Consider the following 12,639-nt stretch of genomic DNA (forward strand, 5'->3'; position numbering starts at 1 on the left):
TATTATTTCATGTGAAATAACCCTAAGAGATCAATTCACCGGAGAGGATGTCCTCATTCGATCCAATGATTATTTTAGAAGAGTAGACTCTTCATTTTCGTCTTTATTGTTACAAAGGTATCAAGAAATAGTCGGCCTCACGGTCGGCGGAGGACAATAATGGAAGAAACGTGAAATCCTGGGTAAATATTCCGTGGACACGGTATCTCTTTGCGGAACCATTGGTACGACCTATCACATAATGCGCTTTCGCCAATTCAAGTATATCACGGAAAAGGGAGAGCGAACCATAAGCCACCGTTTGGAACTAGTCTTCCATCCCTTTCACGTTCAGAATAAATTGGAGGATAGGATCGCTATCCTCTCCAATTTCAACATATATCTCGGCCGAGAGTGGTATTATAATATAGAATGTCACGTCAGTTAGCGTCAGCTTCGTTAATGAATTTTAATTAATATCGTTTGCCGAGCAGCTGCGCGAACGTCCCTTTTGTGTCTACGCCTAATTAAGAGAGGTTTCACTAGCATCACTAACATCCTGCTGACCGCACGGATGTTCCGTGTAAATAATAAAACAAGTCCTTGGACACGAAAATGTTCGATCGACGACCGACCTTCAAAAGCTCACGGAATTATTCAGGAAGCATGATACAAATAAATCTCCATAAATACGGCACAGCAGTTCGATCGTTGGCCGCTTATCATCTTTTATGTAAGAGCGATATAGGAAGGAACTACCAAAGGGAGAGCAGGGCAGGAAGAAAAGTTCGACGGGAAAAAGAAATCTCTTTAGAGCGATCGAAACTTTGAATTATATAATAACGATTATATCTTCTTACGAGGGCGAAGTTTTTTTCTGTCTCCCTTCCATTTCGTGTTTCTCGAAGGAAATGTAATTTCATTCTAAAAATGGAAAATTTTTGTGATTACGGTTATTCGACATTTACGTCCGACATTCACATCATTCTGTGGACGAATTCTTTCGTGTCCATGAAATACGACCGATTTGTGAAATAGAGCATGCGCCTGTCCTTGAAAACAAAAAAAAAAGGTCACGCACTTTGTGTGGCCTTGAGACGGACCCTTTCAACCCTTCAGTCGAAAGCTTTGAGCATCGATCAGTTTTTTTTTGGAATAAGCGATACTACGGAAGAAAAATGAGAGAAATATTCCGGGAGATTTATTGGGTGATCAATTGAAAAGAGTGTCAGATTTACAGGGAAAAATCGGTTAAAATTCGACCGTTCGTTTTCGTGGATTACCGAACAATCCAAAAGATCGAAGAGATTTGAACTCAAAACAGATATCTCTGGTATTGTCTGCCGGAAATGGCGACGGGAAATCGCCTTTATTTCCGACGACGTAAGTAGTTACTGAAATCTGAAATTACTTTAGAACCCGACCGTACAGACAGAAGGGTGATAGAGTGAGTCCTCATAAAAATAGATGCCCTTGTAGAAGGACACAAGTGAGGAGGTTTGCGAAGATTGGTGTCCTTCCGTTTGTGACAGACGCGTCTTATCGGTTTCGATACGCGCGTGCTTTCAGGCGTATGTGTGCAGATAATGTCAATAATATAAACGAACGTACCGATTTGCTTGGATGGCCATTAAAGTTTTCGAGCTGATGTGGGACCATTATACTCGTGGAGTAGCTACTCGCTCACTTCGCCCCGTTGAGGGATTATTTCAAAATTATGCAAATTCCATCCGGAATTAGATAAGAGATAAAGAGATTATAACGTGAGGAGCGCTGGAATCTCGAGGCGAAGACGCCATTTGCAGTTAATATCATTAATATTATGAGGTCTTACCAAATTCAATGTGTAATGCCTCATTAAAGCTTGCATTTCAGCCAGATTAAAATTTTAAAAGAAGTCTGTTTAAGCTTTTGCGGCGCATGCGAGGGTTTTAAAAACTAAATTGCTACAGAGACTGTTATCGTGATCGTCCCTTTATCATCTCGACGTGATGGATGGTCGGGGGAGGATTATGAATGATTCTCACACTAAGTATTTGAAATTTTCAAAAGCATTTTTCCATATTTTCGCTTGAGAGAAGGAATTTAAATATTAATCTTCAACCGGACGAGAAGGATTTCAAAGGCCCAGAGAGCATTATTTTTGTGATAACTTTTTTGTTTCTTTAAATGTTTTGTATATGTGTGGCGTTAAATTTTTTAATATCTGATAATTTATTTGAAGAATAATAAAAATCTCGAAACTGCCCAAACTGTCTGATTACGTAACCAACATCTATTTTCTAACCAGTTGAGGGTTAAACTGAACGATTGTAAATCCCGGGAATTTTTAGAAATGATAATAATTCTTTTTGTGCGTATAAATAATGCTTGTTTTGAATTTCTGGTATTCAGCAACTGAACTTATAGCACTCTCGTTCGAATCGATATAAAATCTTGAATTGACGTATCGTTATTATCAAGTCCCCATTTCTGTAACGAACTGAAGATATTGGTGTGACGTGTTATAAATTCAGAGGTCGCGGCTATATAGAAGTGTCGCCCGGATACTCGGACAACTTTTGTCCTATTAAAAATGATCGTTACGACCCAGAAAACTTCCTGATCTAACGCCAGTTTGTAAAGCGGAGATAATAGTCTGATGGTTTCTTCGGTTTCACCGACTCTTCTTTTATATCGTTCGAGAATTCGTTCTCTCGCATTCGTTCGCTCGTAAAAATCGATATTATTTTTAAGAGTCGTGGCATAGTTTGCAAACGACACGAATTCGATTCTTTATTATCTTTGTACATGCATTTCGGTTCGCTCTTTTCAATCTGCTTCTCGTCTCTCTCTCTCGCCGATAATTCAAAACTCTTCAAAATATAAATACCTTTGTACCTTTGATTTTATGAAGCACGATTAACTCTTGCGAGATAAAACAAAGCTTCAAGCCTAATCGGTCGCGATCTTAATTTTAGTGATGCTTAACAAGTTGTGGAACGTGCGATAAGAAGTTAATTCGACGAGTCAGATCCCGTAATAGCGATAGGGAAATTTTGTCATTATTACGAAGCTGAAAGCCGACGGATGAACGAGAGACATCAGGATATTGAAATACCTCTTTGTCTGCGAGACGAGGCTGTCGATAATCGATTTCTACGGTCGTGATTTCATCAAACAACACGTTAACATGCTTTAATTGGCAGCTGCAGTTTGTGGATTCTGCATTTTGCACACGATCACACGTAAACGGCGGTTTATCTTAGGGAGGATTATTCCCAGTGCGTTAATTAATTGATCGTCTTCGTATCGCCCGTAACAAACGATTGGAAGATTATTTCACTTCGTGTGATTTAGCAAAAGGAATATTCTCATAGTACAATGTTCTTTGCATCGCGTATAATCAGGCTGATAAAAATCGACGTTTTTAGACATTTTTATCTACGATTACAGTGGATATGTTTTGACGAATTTTTTTATTCTGAGGAATTCGTCCGAATTGTTTGTCAGAAATAAAATAAGTAATTATACACGGAGAGAATTTTCTTTTAAAATTTATCCTGAAAATATGGTAGTTGTGGTACAACGCAATATTGTAAAGATTTTTACGACGCACTTCAGTAAAATTAATCAAACTTATTTTATAGTTTATTAGTAATTTTATTAATGAACGAGAGAGACTTAAAATTCTTCGAAATATAATGTTGTCCCACGACTATCATATATTTTTAAGGTAAACTCTAAGAAAAAATTCTCTCCGTAATGAATTATAATGTATTCTGACGAAATAAACGTCTTGTAATTTCAAAGTTTGAAATTTTACGAGCTTAATGTCGCAACTACACAAGATGGATGACATTGATTAATTGAAAATTTTATTATTAATTTACTTGTGAGTCGAAGACCTGAATACGTGAATAAAGTTTCGCTTGAAGAGAAAGAAATGGAGAATATCATTTCTTAATTAATTTTCTCCCATTTATTACGACATATATTTTGGCTACGATAAGTTTTTCCCTCCATACCTTCCCTCATTCTGTTTTCAAACCTTAAATTAATTAGTTTTTCGATATCTATTTTAAAAGATAATAATACGAATTTGAAAGGAGAAACAAACTTTGAACGACAAACTTGTTCTGACGAGTTTCGTGTGACGAACTGTACTCACACAGAGTAACCACTCACATAGAAAATGTTGTTTATTTGTTTTGACGTATCCATCAGAACACGCATTCACTGTAACCATAGCCTGTCCACCAAGTGGACAATTGAAGAGTTTGTTGCAACAATGTGGCTAACCCACAACAGCAGTTGAATGTGATATTGGTATTTTTCCCATCGCTTTAACTTCAGAGTTTATTTGCAAAATGTGTGTTTCTATAAAATGTGGACTAGCTCACTGTTGCAGCAAGTCCTTTAATTATTATCCGTAAGTATTGTCCTAATATTTTGCGATATAACTCGATGTAATTTATCGCTAATGTACCTCGCGCTTGTTAGATTTTAAGCGAGGTTTTTAAACGCGAGGTGTGCTCGTCGTCACACTTTCCTCGGATTTCTCTCCTCCAGACATCATAATGAGAGAATCGAACGAAGATTCAGTCACGACAATAACCCCGACGACAAATTGCGTTTGTCCCGCACCCTCTCTAGCTGTTCATCATCCCGTGCTCTTTTTATCGGCAGGATCAAGCCGAAAATGACGGATCGAACGATCCTTAACGAGGCTATAACGAAGACAAATGGAGGCCGCGAGCGCTTTTTCAGACGCAGAAAAATTCTCGTCTCGCTCATACGTTTATTTTAACAAGTGTTACGCTGACAGAACATTCGCAGCTTTGTTGCAAATTATTTCATGGACGCGAATAAACGTCGCGATATATTGCATGAATGTGGATTGATCCAGGAAAAAGCGAGTCGTACGCTGCTTGATTCTGTCAAGCACGTGTGAAATTAAAAAATTTGCGACATTTGATCTACGTCGATGGCCTCGGATTCACAAGTCACAGCGACATGTTCTTCACTTAAAATCTTTTTCGCGTTTAAATTAGTACATGGCGTAAAACAATTTAACGTGTTAAATATAACTATATTTAACTGACATCCTTTAAAACGAAAAACGTGTGTATACACAAATATATTTGACACGTTCGCTGAAAGAAGTATTATCAAAATTTTCTGCGATATATCAGAAACACTTAAAGGCAAAACAGACGATCGTAGAAAAGAACTTCCTTGAGTTTCCGGGGAGAAACGATATAAAATAGAGATAGTGGGAAGGTATTGGCATCCCGAGATTCTGCGAGAGGAACTCTCAGACTTCGATTTTTATTGTATTTTTTATGTAAAAGCTGTTTCGCGTTCATTTATTATTGCCTATAACGTCATTGGGTATATGCATATAATGTTATGCAATGATAACGAATGCTTCTGATATCGCGGGTGAATCACAATGCTCGAACAAGCCAGGGGAATCTAAATGAGACGAATAAAGTGAACGAGACACAAAGAGATACTTGAATACTTGAAGAAAAAGCACAAGTTTTCTTTCCACCAAGTGTCACCGTGATATCGATAAACTCTGGTTATGCTAATCAAACGTGATAGTGTTTAATAATACATGAAATCTCAAGGATTTCTCACGTATTTTTATATTTTTATATTATATATTTAATATTATATATTTTTATATTTAATATTTCTAAAACCCACGAAGTGCTCGCAGTTAATCACGTTGAGGTGACGTTTATCCAGATGGTAAGAAAGAAGAACCATCGAATTTTCAATCTGACAATTGCGAAATGATGTTCTTATTTTTTTACGACTGAGGGTGTAGTCCACTTGATGCTACATAATATATGATTGATCAGAAGAAAGAATATTATTTATTAACCAAAAAAAGAATGCTATAAATATTTGTAGTATCAAACGAATCGTAACGCTGGCTGTGCTTGTGCTATTTTATCTACATTTTTTTTATCACTCAGACAAAACAGAATAACAACGCAATATAACACTGGTAACGAACGCATTGAGAGACATTTCCTGCTGCATTTCTCTTTATTATGACGATTTTGAACACGATTTGCTATTACAATCACAGAATTTCTCGAGTTATCATTGGATTATGATCGCTCGAGAATTATACGGATACTTTCGCTTGTCATTTGGCAGCGGTTACTCTCCGCGAGGAAATCAGATGTCCCGTTGAATAATTAAAAAGAGTCGCCACGTGTTCCTGTCAATCCACGAACATCCTAATGTATTCGTGTTGCTACTTGCCACGGGTATCGGACGATCGATAATGTATATTTCGTTCTACGTGGAATGCAGCATTCGTGTTTGTAAGGGCCGGAGGAATATTGCAATTACAAAGTAGGTACCGACCGCGTAATGTTCCATGTATCCGTTTCTACCTCGTATTTCGTATTACAGTAAGCCCGTTTGCACAGGTGCCGGCTGGCTGGATTCCCGCACCACCACCGGTGCTCGAGGGATTTCGGGGGTACCCTTTTAAAACTCAATTCTCAGTTTCCATTTATTTGCAATAATTACTATTTGTCCCAGGGCATTAAACTGACATGTACTATATAACTTTTACACGGCGGAATATTATTCGCGCAAAAGTAACGCGAGTAGGAACGTCTTAAAGGGATATTCGTCTTAAAAGGATTATGACGAGACCCGGTCACAAGGCAATTAACGTGGATAAACTAGTTAAGATTCATGAAAGTAGTGCTCTTCCTACGCTCAAAATACTTCTATTTTGAGCAAAGCAAACAATGTAGGAACGATTTTCTCTAGTTTCCAATGACAATCGGTCGATTATATAGACTTAGCGATGGCAATTTAACTTTGAATAACCAATTCACTAACTACACAAAACATATTGAAGTAGACGTACGAAATGCACAGGCGTACATCTTCAGCGAAATTTCATCGAACATTCATTTTTGGTTTTCACTCGTAATTTCACTTTGTTACTTTTCAACGTGATATTGCCACGACAAAATGAACAATTCTAACGCGCGAATTTCTTACGAAGTATTTCTCGTATCGATCTTTGTCGTACAGAAATTCTTGAATGAGGAACAGCATCCTCCGAATCTGCTCTATCCTTCCGCTTCTCGTTATTCTGTCGTAAGCTGACGAGCTTAAACGATGAGCTTCGGTTTGCATGACCTAACCATATTGATCTGGAATACCGAATTGAAACTGAACGGGACAAGTGACGTATCGATTCCACAGTATGTCCTAGTTTCGTCAAGCCGACTGTAAAGGATACGTCGCGCTCTTCGTGCTTTTTTCGACTTGCCTTTATACCGTTCGCCTTGAGTAGTCGCGCTCGACGGGCTCGCTCAGATTTCAATTGATCTCGGAGAAAGAAGGATTTCTATGTAGGAAATTTTCGGAGGATTGAAGGGAACCAGTGGAACAACTGGACGATATGTGACTCCGGAAAGCATCCCCCACGTGCATCGACCACGAGGACCTTGGCACGCTTCTTCCAAGGTGCATCGACGTATCGCCGCGATTTCTTCGTAGCACGCATCGACCTGATAATAACAGCGCAAGATTTTCTCAGAAAGTTTCCTTCGTTAAGTACAGATACATTTTGTAGATAAACGCTTAAATGCGCGCAAATGTAATGACTGTTCAAGTACAAAAGTTATGTAAATATATTAACGATACCTCTGGCCTGGTTTACGAAGCGTTACTTTTAAATGCCCTTTAATTATGTATACTAATATACTTTAAGAATGTAAGAATTGACGTGTTGGAAGAGGAAAATGCGAACGGCTGATTTTCGAATAATTCATGACGGAGTTATTAAACGTGTGCTCTATCCTGAACTGTTTGTAACATGTCCTATCTTAAAATAACGAATTCCGTGATATTGCGAACTGAAAGTTCGTTATGACATACGCATCTCGAATGGGTCTTTGCGGTTCGAACCGTGAAATGAAATTTTGGATGGATAAATTCGTCTTGAAGCTTGGAAAATCGTGATGTGAGTCGCATCAGTGTGCGAGCTATTTGTCGAAGACCGACTATACGCGACTGTTTGTGGAAGGAACTCACATGTGCTCGGTGCAAAGGAGACTGCTTCGAAAAACGTCGGTCATCCGGGAAAAATACACGGGAGACCTTGGCCCAGGAGAGCAGAAGCCCGACGACGCCTTGACACGCAATCCTTCCCTAACGTTAATATTTCAATCATTTCTAAGCATATTACGCGACGGATAAGATCTTATCTACACGTTAATATCTTGATAGGCCAATTATAAAATATTATTCCGCATTATTCTATATCTCGGAAATAGAAGGAGAATGTCACGACGCCCTCGATCCATTTGCTAATATTGATTAAGCGGCTCCCCGCATCTCCCAGCGACTGCAGAGTTATTGCCACAACTGACCGTCCGACTCCTCGGGGATTCGGTACATCTGCAACTCTTCTTTAATATACTATCTATTTCGCCGGGGCCGTAAGGAAAATAAATTCGAAGGTGTTAAATTCGGAGTTGGAATCAGCTGCTCGCGCGTTACGTTGTTACTGTAAGGGCGGGAGCACAGACTCTTGCATTACGTATGATGGATAAAAAAGACGAATCGATAAAAGTCCCTTCATTCCTCTCCATTTTTTACTTCCACGAAATAAAAGACACCGATCGATTGATTTAAGGAACGTCCCCAAATAACATTTATGTTACACAAGACATCTAAAAGACGTCTTTCAGATATCTTATGCAGCATGCTATCCGCTGATTTTATGCGTTATGCAAGAATTTGTACTCCTGCCCTAGGAAGATTGAGAGGGTTGTGTAATAAAAAGACGCGGCAAATGCAGAAGATCAGCTAGTGCGATGTGTATCTTCCATTATCTAATTCTAAGAGGATCATCTACGTCACGCATTAAATATCTTGCAGATCTGATGACAAACGCTTTAGACATTTAAACGTATTTAGCGTAATGTAAAGTTCCATTCGCGAAATATTTTCCGTTTTGCCGGCGATCAAAGGAGAAATTGATATCGGTTGAAATATTCCGAGTGTAACGATGCCGCGGAAAGTCAACACGACAAAGCTGCTTCATCGCTAACAACTTTTGTCAGCGTGATACGAGAGTAGCGTGGAATCAGAATACGGTTTATTGAAAGCAATGCTCCTTTATCTGTACACATATAAATACACAGAAAAAAAAAAAAAAAAAAAAAACTGCGTATTCTTGCAAAGGATAGAAATATTGTAAGATTTGTATTATTTCGCTGTACGAGGCAATCGCCGACGTTCCTTGAAAGCGATATCCCGAGAGCGAAAGAATATGCTTTTTAATATTTTTCAACAACAAATGGAGAGATATTGTGCGAACGTATCCTCGGGCGATTTACAAACGAGCCGTCATGAAGTACAAAATATATTGCGTCATAAAGTGAAATACGGGAGGAGGGGAAGATGGGATACGGGATCGCATTTTTGCATACAAATAGAAATTTTTTTTTTTTAATCAGGACTTAAAGAAATTTCCTGTATAAAAAAAAGAAAGACTGACCGCGTTTTTCGCTAACGACTCGGAGCGCGCGACAGAGAAATCGTTTCCGGCGGCGAAGTGGAGACTTGCAGAGAGGAAATGTACGTCTGTGAATAATACGGAGGGATTTTTCTTGCGGACTTTGGCACGACGGCGCGTCTAGCCGGGCAGTGTTGCTTCATCAAGCGAAGGTGCCTGCGAGTCTAGCCAAGTAGTCCGGTTCTACACGCTGGCCAAGTGGCGAGTATATACGTTCTTCTCTCTTGTTGACAATAAACCTTCCTGAGTCCGCTCAACTGCACCTCGTTTGGCTTTCTTTCCTGAGCAGAAAGGGTTTTGCAAGAGCTCGCAGCGTTCATTTTTCAAGCGCTAATTAAGCGCGAAGTCCATGGACGTTGCTCAAGTTTTGAAATGATCTTAAACTAAAGGTGTCGTGAATTAATCCAAGATATAATAGAATCAGACTTCTCATAAATTAACAAATTAAGGTACGAAATAATCCTGAGAAGAGTCCACGCGGTAGCTAATATAATATTAGGCATAAATTTATATTGTCTCTTCTCTTAGACATATACATTTTCTTCCGTACGCATTTCGACTTGTACACACAATTTTATCATTGGCCGCTATTGTTAATTCGTAATGTCTTTATAGCTTTTCTTGCGGGAGCTTTCTAGGTTTTATTGGATTGAATAACCAAGATAGAACTCAAGGAAACGTCGCAGTAAGCCGGATAATTGGTATTAGGATTGCACAGATTGTCAGGATAGTTTAATTTTTATTTATTTATTTCGTTGAGAATGACTTAAATCAAGTCGAAAGAAAACCTATGTCCAACAGAAGAGACAATATAAATTTATATCTAATATTATATTAGCGCACTAACTACCGCGTTGACTCTGATATTTTTTGATACTTTAATTTGCCAATCAAAGATGTTAGTATTGTATTAGCATCTTAAGGCGTTGCTTAAAACAATAGAAACTTGAAATTAAGAACGGACTATGAATACCGGCATATGTCCCTTTTGGAATCGTAACTGTGGATCGCGTGAACAGAAACGGAATACAGAATACAGAACGCATTCCAACTTGAAATTTAATTATTCAGCGCTTTATATGATTACGTTAGGCTCCTCCACATTTAATTGCAATCGCGATGGTAATTTCAATCTCGTGCAATACACTTCGATCCTTGTACTACACACGTTCTGGTTTATTTTCAGGCTTGTGAGATCATTATTAACATCTTGTAGAGAATGTAAGATGTTTCGTGTTACCTGCGTAATATCTTCTTCCCATTAGACATAATTGTTAGCAAGGTTGCCTAACGAGACGCCGCTAATCAAGTACGATAATTTAATGGCTGAAATCTTGACTCTAGTTCTGGATGAGGCAGTAGAATAAGCGGCGGAAAACACATATTTCTATCGAAACTTGAGTTTCGCGTATTATATTTCACAATACGTCAAAGAGAGGCTAACGAGATTCTAAAGTAATTAAGACGAGGTGACTAAGATAAAAGTATACAAGAAAAATTAAAAGTTATACTGGAAAAAGCGTATGTATGAGAAATGAGGAAGTTTTTTGACGTAAACTCGTATTTTTTTTGTATCGCGTATCTTGACATGTGCATTATTATTATTATTATTATTATTAGGCGTCAGGAACTCGAAAGCTCACTGCCGCAAATACCAAATCCCGCCACTGTTCCCGTCCCTGAGCAAGATCCCTCCATTTGTGACCCTCGTACCCCATTTCGTTAAGGTCCATTCTAATATTATCTTCCCATCTACGTCTTGGTCTACCCAATGGTCTTTTCCCATCCGGTTTACCAATTAGTACTTTATATGCAATTCGATTCTCATCCATACGCGCCGCGTGACCTGCCCATCTTAATCGACGCGATTTTATGACATTAATAATATCCGGACTATTATATAATTGATTATATTGCATGATATATGCAATATAATTGATATGTGCATATCTAGTAATATTGCAATATAATTGACAATATATGATAATATATATAATATATGCAATATAATTGACATGTGCATATCTAGTAATATTGCATATTATACTTGTACTACTTTATCATTTAATAAAAAAATACTTAAAAGAGAGTGGAGAATGCGATTTGGATTGTACATTAATGGAGGAAAATATTGTATATTGTTTCGATCGAATTGCGAATTTATGAAGCGCGAAAAATTTGCATTAGCAAGCGACTGGTAATGTGTGTTTTCAAAGTTAATGAAAAATGCAATCGCCGTTTCGATAAAATGCATAACGCGTAATAGCATTCTGTACGCGTTGCAGAGCGTAACGAAATCAGTGGAGAATATCGAGATATTCTATAATTATATATCGTACGATTAATCATCGCGTGATTATCGCGATGCTAATCCTCTACCAATCACATATTTGTCGTAAAAAGTCGTAAATACGAGGTGAAACGCATGTTGTGTACGTACGGACCGACATTTATCTCGATTCGTGACATTTCCAACAAAATCGGATGAGTTGTCACGCGAGTTCACACCGAGCGGGATTAGAATTTTTGCATGCCAGAGGGGGGGGAAAAAAAAAGAGGTCGCGCACTTGCGTAGACAAAAGCCCGGTTACGTCCGCGGAAAAAGCCGTGTACGAAGGCAACGAGGGGGTGAAAGAGAGAAAGGGACGAAGCGAGAAGGGGAGACAAGTGTCTTTATATCCCCCCACGAGAAAGGTCGATTCCGACTCATCCGACTCACTTGCGGAAGGTTATAGACCTTGCTGCTTCATTATTAACACGATGTATATCGATTTTGTCTGCCTGCCTCCGTAAACTCATTTCTATTCTCGCCGATATACGCACGGACGACAATTCCACCGCCGGGAGTCCTCCCTTGAGGAGGATTTCCGCCGTTCCAAGGCGATTTGAGAAATTAATCACAATGTCGCGCTCAGAGGGCAACATCGGCGGCGTGGAGCTTTCGTTTCCGCAAATAGGATTTCCTCTGCGTGATTGCGGTGAATGAAATTTTTATGAAAGTCGAAACGGATGGCGAACGAAACGGCGCGAAAGGGACATGCTTCGTCGAGTAGAAACTATTAAATTGCGTACTAAATTTTATCGCGAGCGGGTGCGAAATATATCGA

At 38.8% G+C, this 12,639-nt stretch overlaps 1 protein-coding gene across 10 annotated transcripts in view; it reads left to right on the top strand.

Annotated features, from left to right (window-relative positions):
* LOC108746381 (phytanoyl-CoA dioxygenase, peroxisomal-like) overlaps positions 1-12,639 on the top strand; it is a 52,720-nt gene that overhangs the window by 35,023 nt on the left and 5,058 nt on the right. The window lies entirely within an intron of this gene.

Source organism: Trachymyrmex septentrionalis, unplaced genomic scaffold, assembly GCF_001594115.1.
Source record: "Trachymyrmex septentrionalis isolate Tsep2-gDNA-1 unplaced genomic scaffold, Tsep1.0 scaffold107, whole genome shotgun sequence".
Lineage (NCBI taxonomy): Eukaryota > Metazoa > Arthropoda > Insecta > Hymenoptera > Formicidae > Trachymyrmex > Trachymyrmex septentrionalis.